General features: G+C 41.9%; 1 pseudogene; it reads right to left on the bottom strand.

Annotated features, from left to right (window-relative positions):
- Positions 1-871: 871 nt before the first annotated feature.
- Positions 872-1,992, bottom strand: LOC106998799 (large ribosomal subunit protein eL8 pseudogene; annotated as a pseudogene).
- Between the last annotated feature and the right edge of the window lie 6,792 nt (positions 1,993-8,784).

The raw sequence follows: 8,784 nt of genomic DNA, 5'->3' as shown, positions 1-8,784 counted from the left end.
AATGACAGGAAAATAGGAAAACTCTGAAGTTCGGGTAAGTAGACAGAAAGGTAGCAGCTTCCATTCTTTTACCCTAAATGTCCAGGAGTGTTGATTCCCCTTTTAAATAAAGGGATCGCAGGGAGATGCTGTTAGTTAAGGGAGTGCCATGAGCAAAAGGAAAGCTCCATGTAACTGAAGCCTCAGTGTTCATTCTAAAGTAGGTTTTGGGCAGGGCAGAAGAACTATGAAGACAGACTTTTCCCTTAAGGGTAAATGCCTTGTGGAGGTTTAGCTAAAAATTGTAGTTAGGTACCCTAATGTACGAGCTCAGTTAACTCATGGGCAAGTTTTGAAGGCCAACTTTGATTGAGATTTCCTAAGGCCTTTGAAGGGTGACATGAGCCTTTGTGCAAGAAAAGGCATTCTTTTTTTGTTTTGTTTTGTTTTGAAATGGAGTCTCTCTCTGTCACCCAGGCTGGAGAGCAGTGGCACGAACTGGGCTCACTGCAAGCTCCACCTCCCTAGTTCACACCATTCTCTTGCCTCAGCCTACTGAGTAGCTGGGACTACAGGCTCCCGCCACCACACCCAGCTAATTTTTTTGTAATTTTAGTAGAGATGGAGTTTCACCGTGTTAGCCAGGATGGTCTCGATCTCCTGACCTCGTGATCTGCCCGTCTCGGCCTCCCAAAGTGGTGGGATTATAGGCTTGAGCCACCGCGCCCGGCCAAGAAAAGGCATTCTTAAAAGGCCAGGAGTTTATCCCAATACCAAGTCAATGATAATCTGCACTCCCGTTTATAGATGAAAAAGACCAAAATGTAGCTTAGTTCAGGATTCAGAGATCACTGAACATGAAGTAAAAAATATTTTCTGTTTGTATGCTAGGGTCTCTGTTTTGCTTTCCTTTTACACTGGATAATATCACAGAGTTGGTATGTATGCCTCTGTGTAAAAAACACACAGGTTTCAGATGCTTTAAAAGAATACATTTCAGAAATTTGAAGTTGGTTTCCCTAATTCTTTTTTTTTTAAAGGAAAATTTGTATTACTTTAATTATTTTTATATATAGAAAACTCAGCAGTGTACATTCAACCCAATTTGATGCAAGTTCTTTAGCCTTTGCCTTTTTGAGCTTGGCAATGTGAGCCACAGACTTGGGACCCAGGACATTGTCTCAGATCTCATCATATATGTTGTTGTAATTGGTCCTGATAGCTTCCACCAGCTTAGCCAAAGCTCCTTTGTCTTCCACATCAACTTGTGTGAAGGTGACAATGATCCAGTTCTTCCTGTGGACTAGACGTCCCAGTCTTGCTTCCCTCTTGATAATGTAGTAAGGGACCCCCATTTTACAATACAGGGCAGGCAGGAAGACAACCAGACGTTGTGTGCCACACGTTGTGTGCAATCACCAGCAGCTGAGCTTTCTTGTTCTCCACCCAGGTGTGACGGTCTTAACTCCTGCTCAAAGGTCAGGTAGTCTCTTAATGGGGACATCCCCTTTGCCGGCAGCTTTCTTCTCAGTCAGGCCAACAGCCTCTGCTTCTTCTCCTTGCTTTGTCTCTGTCCTGTACTTGTGGGCCGGCTTAAGCAGCTAAGTAGCTGTTTGGTGGTTCAGAGCCTGAAAGAACTGGTTAATCGCAGGAGGCACTTGCAGCTGCTTATAGAGGATGGCTCTCTGCCACGGCAACGTGATACAGCGGGACCATTTCACAAAGCAGGTGAGGTCTCTTTTGGGCTGGATGTCCTGTCCAATGCCAAAATTTTTAGGCCTTTTCTCAAACAGGGGATTCACCACTTTCTTGGACTCCTGATTCTTCATGACAGCAGGGGCTGGAGCCACCTTCTTCCCCTTGGCCTTTGTTCCTTTTGGCATCTTGGGTGGTGGAAGAGAGAGCCAGTTTCCCTAATTCTTACATAGTCTAATGTTCCCTTTTCATTTTATAGTTCCTCTTAAGTAGCTGATTGTAAGGTAATACAAGGAATAGAAAAAAATGCAACTAATTTTCACATCAGTAAGAGAAACAGAAGTCTGGGCGTGGTGGCTCACACCTGTAATCCCAGCACTTTGGGAGGCCGAGGCGGGCGTATCATGAGGTGAGAAGATCAAGACCATCCTGGCTAATGCAGTGAAACCTTGTCTCTACTAAAAATACAAAAACTTAGCCAGGCGTGGTGGTGGGTGCCTGTGGTCCCAGCTACTCGGGAGGCTGAGGGAGGAGAATGGCGTGAACCCAGGAGGCAGAGCTTGCAGTGCGCCGAGCTTGCGCCACTGCACTCCAGCCTGGGTGTCAGAGCGAGACTCTGTCTTTCATATGTAAAGAGTGCATTTACTAAGCATTTGCTTAGTAAATATTTCATTTAATTATTACAACAAATCCTTCAGGTACTATCATTATTCACATCTTAGAATCTGGGAGACTGAGGCTTAGAGATGATGTGTTTAAATAACACATCCCGTGCTACCTGGCTGGGCCAAGAGGACTCAAACTCAAAATCCATCTGATTCCAAAATTCATGTTCTTAATAGCCCTATATAAGAATTTACTGCTATTCTCAAAGTTCATGTCTGTATTTGAGTGTGATTAGTATTAACATTACAAAGGGCAGTTTCATTAAAATATTTTCTCTTTTTTAATCTCTAATCATCTTTAATCACTACTTTTATTTTTCATTTTATTCTACATGTAGCTTACCCTGTTAGTACAACAACCAACATTATAGATTCTAAAATCGTTTTTCAATAGGGACATGTTGCTGAATGTCATGACTATTCATGTACTGGTTCTGGTGCTTTCAAATAAATTTGCTTTGTGATGCCCACTCTACTGCATTTTGAGTAGGTTGTAAATCTTGTTAAAAACCAATAGAAAATATAATTTCAGAATGTTTCAAAAGTAATCTCTCATGTTACTGGAATCTCAAATATTTTATGTTTCTCTCTTTGCACAGTTCAAAAAGAACTCTGATAAAAATAATTTTATCTTTAAAAATAACATTTTTTTCTGATTCCAAAAAGTAATACATGCTCACTTGAATTTACAATATGTATAAATGTATAAAGAAAAAGTATACAAAATTTCATTAACCAGAGATAAAATATAATGAACATTTTAATGCACTTCCTTTAAATACACATAAGACTAAAATGTTAACTTTGGTTTATTTTGGAGGTGGTAGTGAAAGAATTTTAAGTAAAGTTTTATGTATATATTCATCTAAGATATTCATCTCAGTTTTCAAATGCTTTCTCTAGCTTAAACTTATCCCATTTCTCTACACGGCGACTATGAAATGTTAGGATGATAAGCAAAAATGTGGCTAATTGGCTGGGCGTGGTAGCTCACGCCTGTAATCCCTGCACTTTGGGAGACCAACACAGGTGGATCACCTGAGGTCAGGAGGTCAAGACCAGCCTGGGCAACATGATGAAACCCAGTCTCTACTAAAATTACAAAAAAATTAGCTGGGTGTGGTGGCACGTGCCTGTAATCCCAGCTACTCAGGAGGGTGAGGCAGGAGAATTGCTTGAACCCAGGAGGCGGAGGCTGCAGTGAGCCAAGATTGTGCCACCGCACTCCAGCCTGGGCAACAAGAGCAAAACTCTGTCTCAAAAAAAAAAAAAAAGAAAAGAAAAAAAAGTGGCTAATTCATCTAGTTGTGAAGTGAAAAACGTAAATGAGACATAAACAGAAAATTTGATATTTTTGTATGTTTTAATTGGGTTTACAGTGACATGTAGTCACTGTATACAAATCAAATAACACATAAAAGTCTTAAAAATAGCTACCATATATGAGTGCTTTTTGTGTACCAGGCACTGTTCCAAGGGTTTTGTTTTCATTCACTTAATCCTCACAACTGTATGAGGTAAGGACTATTATTTATTCTCCATTTTACAAATAAGAAAGCTTAGGCATCAAGAGGCTAAGTAATTTGCTTGAAGTCTTGGTTTGCCAAGAAACCAATCATGGCAAGCTAGAATTTTTTCTTTTTCTTGTTGTTCATTGGGTTATTTAAAATTTAATGGAAAAACAAAGATGATAAATTAGGGCATTATCATGGACATATTAAATCTTCATTTCAGGAAGGAAAATGACAGTTCCACATGACGTTCTTGTAGATGAAGAAGGTATTAATAAAAGAGGTGAATGCACTCCTAGGAGAGACTTGAGCTGGCTGAGCCCTTGGATTGAAAGGGCAGGTTAGTGGATCAGTATCAAGAACATGAAGTTACTAAATGACAGAGCTGAAATTCAAACCTAGGCAGGATGTCCCCAGAGTCTATACTTAACCACACCCTAAATTGTCTCTATAAAGTATAATGAAGAAAAGTAGCAAAAAGCAAGCCAAAGTCTTCGGATTCCATGACCCAGTGACAACTGCCATCACTTTGTTTTTTTTTTGTTTTTAGAGATGTGATCCTGCTTTGTTGCCCAATATGGGGCGCAGTGGCATGATCATAGCTCACCGCAGTCTTGAACTCCTGAGCTCAAGCAATCCTCCCGTCTCAGCCTCCTGAGTAGCTAGAACTATATAGGTGCTCAACACTACATCCAGCTAATTTATTTTTTATTTATTGTAGAGACAGGGTCTCTCTGTGTTGGCCAGGTTTGTCTTGAACTCCTGGACTCAAGCAGCCCTCCTGTCTTGGCCTCTCAAAGTGCCGGGATTACAGGCATGAGCCATTGTGCCCAGCCCATTACTTTGGCAAACATATTTCCAGACCTTTTTTCATGCAAGCCTTAACTGTAGCTGACATAAATTTTGGCAGAATATCTTGTGATCCTCCTGGAACATGAGACCATGGGAGGCCTGGGAGGAGTTGCTTCAAGGTCATTTCTCACTTGCCTTCCTATCTTTCAGGAGGGTGTCATGAGACAGTTTCTCATTGTCTCTTGGGTTCTGAGGGGGTATGTGGTTTTTCCTTCTGCAGTGCAATTATCATGCTAACTATTTGGAGTTAGGTAACTTTCACAGGCTAATGGCACAGTCTCCCACAAGACTGACCTCACTTCACATACCAGCCACAAGATCAGGAGTTTCCAGGTTACTTACGTTTCTGATCAACTGGCTACAAACTCAGGGGTTCCCACCATCCCCTCCCATTAAATAACTTGCTAGAATAATTCACAGAACTGAGGAAAGTGCTATACTTATGATTATAGTTTTATTATAAAGGACACAAGGCCAGGCGCAATGGCTCATGCCTGTAATCCCAGTGCTTTGGGAGGCCGAGGCAGGTGGATCATGAGGTCAGGAGATGGAGGCCATCCTGGCCAACAGGGTGAAATGCCGTCTCTACTAAAAATACAAAAATTAGCTGGGCATCGTGGCACGTGCCTGTAGACGCAGTTTCTCGGGAGGCTGAGGCAGGAGAATCACTTGAACCCGGGAGGGGAAGTTGCAGTGAGCTGAGATCGTGCCACTGTACTCCAGTCCTGTGACAGAGTTAGACTGTGTCTCAAAAAGAAAAAAAAAGGACACAAATCAGGAACAGACAACTAAAAAGATACATAGGGTAAGGTCTGGGAGGATCCCAAATGTGAAGCTTCCGTGTCCTCAGGACACTTTCCTGGCACACAAATGTATGACTACTAACTAGGGAAGTCCACCTGAGCCTCAGCGTCTGGAGTTTTATTGGTGGTTCTTTAAATAGGGATCATGGATTGATTCACTGGCCATGTAACTGAACTCAATCCCTAGCCCCTTCCTCCTTCTCAGAGGCTGGGCTAATAATGTCTTACTCAAAGCCCTCATCCTCTAATCACAGGCCTGGTATTTCTGGTATGGCCTACCCCTGTGTTGAGTAATTTCATTAGCATAAACTCAGGTATGGTCTAAGGACCCACAATGAATACAAAGGTTGACCAAATTCTGTTTTATACAACACTTCCTTTCCCTTCTAGCATACAACTGTAAAACTGCTTAGCAGCCTCATAGAATTGACTTTTCAGCAACAGGGTATCCCACTATTCATGTTGCAATAGAGACAGGGTTTCTCCATGTTGATCAGGCTGATCTCGAACTCCTGACCTCAGGTGATCCGCCCACCTTGGCCTCCCAAAGTGCTGGGATTACAGGTGTAAGCCACCGTGCCCAGCCAACTTACAGTATTTTCTAACAAAAAAGATATAAAGGAGAGGAAGATAGGACAATTAAGAGTATATTAACGTCTCATTCTGTCCTCCCGCAATTGAATTTTAAACATATTTGTGTATTTTTAATATTTTCAAAATAATATGGTTTGGTTTTGTATTATTACAATAATATATAATCATGATAAAAAATGCAAACAATACAAATGGTGTTACAGAAATCTTTTTTAAAATCCTCCTCTCCTCTTTAAATTTCAAATTTACAATCGCACTCTCTCAAGTTAACCACAATTCAGTTTATTATATCCATCCAGAATTTTTTTCTGTATTAGGCATCTTTCCGTATCAGAACTATAGATCTACCTCATTCTTTTAAATACCTGCATAGTATTTTATTATATGATTGTACTAGTCCTCTATTGATAGACATACAGGTTGTCTCTTCTCCCTTTTTTCATTTTAAAGCAATACAAAAAAATCTACGTTTATTTGAACACTTGAAAAAGAGTATCTGTAGGATAAATTCCTTAAAGTGGAACTGCTGTGTCAAAATTTATATATGTCTTCAAGGATATACCAATTTACACTCCTACTGTGTGGTAGTGCTTGTTTTCCCACATGCCAAACTTTAATATAACTGCTAATCTGATAGCTAAATGGAATTGGGCTGGGTATCTTTAGTTTGCCTCTCCAGATCCATCTTTGAGCCTTCTTTTTCCTGCTCTTTGCCCCAGGACGATATGGACTACATCACTGGGCTCCTCTGCCCAGCTTCCTGTATGTCAGCTTTAGAAGGAGGAATGCAACAGGAGATGGCGGGTGGGGTGGGAAGGAGAGTAAAGTTGAGTTATTCATTTCCTGGGCTGCCTCACTGTGGGGTCTCTGTGAGCTGGCTGTGACCTTTAAGCAAAGGATATAGCTACTTCAGACAACGCTTTCCACACAGCCGTCTCTGCCTCCAGGTTCCATGCATTGCTCCTTCTTCCCGTCCTTTCAGGCACAGAGGGGATAGTCTGTGCTGCTATGCCAGCCACTGTCCTCTCTCTTATGGTTTTCCTATACTGTGCGCCACCTTTGTAAAGAGTAGCATTTTGCTGGGCATAGCGGCTCACACCTGTAATCCTAACACTTTGGGAGGCCGAGGCAGAAGGACTGCTTGGGCCCAGGAATTTGAGCCAGTCTGGGCATATAGTGAGACCCCATCTCCACAAAAAATACAAAAATTAGTTGCCGTATTGGCATGTGCCTGTAGTCCCAGCTACTTGGGAGACTAAGGCAGGAAGATCATTTGACCCTGGGAGGCTGAGGCTGCAGTGAGCTGTGATTATGCCACTGCACTCCCCCAGCGAGATCCTGCCTCTGGGGGGGGGAAAAAAAGTAGTATTTGTTATTAAGCACAACCCAAAATACCTAATTTGAATGTTCTGTTTCCTACAAGTTCTTGTTCCAGGGACTTCAGCATGAGGATTCCCCAGCCCTCCCAATGATTCTATGAGCTATGTATACCACCCTACCAAATCCCTGTGTTCTAGTTAGAGCAGATGCTGTTGTTTGCTCTAGCTAACTTGTTAAGAACCCTGACTAGGCTGGGTGCTGTGGCTCACGCCTGTAATCCTAGAACTTTGGGAGGCCGAGGTGGGTGAATCATCTGAGGTCAGGAGTTTGAGACCAGCCTGGCCAACATGGTGAAACCCCATCTCTACTAAAAATACAAAAAGTTAGCTGGGCGTGGCGGCAGGCGCCTGTAATCCCAGCTACTCAGGAGACTGAGGCAGGAGAAGGGCTTGAACCTGAGGGGCGGAAGTTGCAGTGAGCTGAGTGCGTAAGTTGCAGTGAGCTGAGATAAGGCCACTTCATTCCAGCCTGGCTAAAGAGCAAGACTCTGTCTCAAAAAAAAAAAGAACCCTGACTTAAGTAATTTCTACCTAAGGATAACCGAAAGTCCTAGCAAATCCATTCATTCAATAATCATTTATTGAGCACCCACTCTGTGCTAGACATTGTCTTGCTATTACAGACAGGAAAGTAAACAAGGTAGGCAAAGTTCCTCTTCATGAGGCTCTATTCTACGAGTACACTAATATATAATACCATTTTAGACAGTGTTGAATATGCTATGAAGAAAATAAAGCAAATTAAGTGGAAGATTAATGGCTATGGATGTACAGATATTTTATAAAGAGGATCTTTTTCAAGAGATGTAATTTGAGCACAGAATTGAATGATGAGGAGGAGCACACTATGTGAAGGTCTTGGACATACGTGTTCCAGGCAGAAGGAACAAAAAAAGTGCAAAGGCCCTGCTTTTGGAGCAAGCTTGTCATACTTGAAGATCAGCAGGAATATGAGTGGCTTCAGGCTGCGTGGCAAATATGTGGTTTGCTTGCCCAATGGCCACTGGCCTTTCTTCCATGCTGAGAGTTTTAATTTGGTTCAGTCGCGATAGGCAGACTCAAGGGATGAACCGCCATTTGTCTAAGCCAATCATTGAAAATCCAATTCCAAACTATCAATCACTGATTTAGGGATGAGCATGTAATCTAGTTCTGGCCAACAAGACATGAGAAGGAATTTTCTTGAGGTCCCTTCAGAGTTTTTCTCCCTGGTTTAAAAAAAAAAAAAAAAAAAAAAAAAAAGCAGCCATAAAAGAGAAAATAACTCAGTCTCCTTCCCTCCCTTCCTGTTTTGGGTGTTCTTTGA

This window comes from Macaca mulatta, chromosome 6 (assembly GCF_049350105.2).
Source record: "Macaca mulatta isolate MMU2019108-1 chromosome 6, T2T-MMU8v2.0, whole genome shotgun sequence".
Taxonomy (NCBI): Eukaryota; Metazoa; Chordata; class Mammalia; order Primates; family Cercopithecidae; genus Macaca; species Macaca mulatta.
This window is presented reverse-complemented; position numbering and strand designations above follow the sequence as displayed.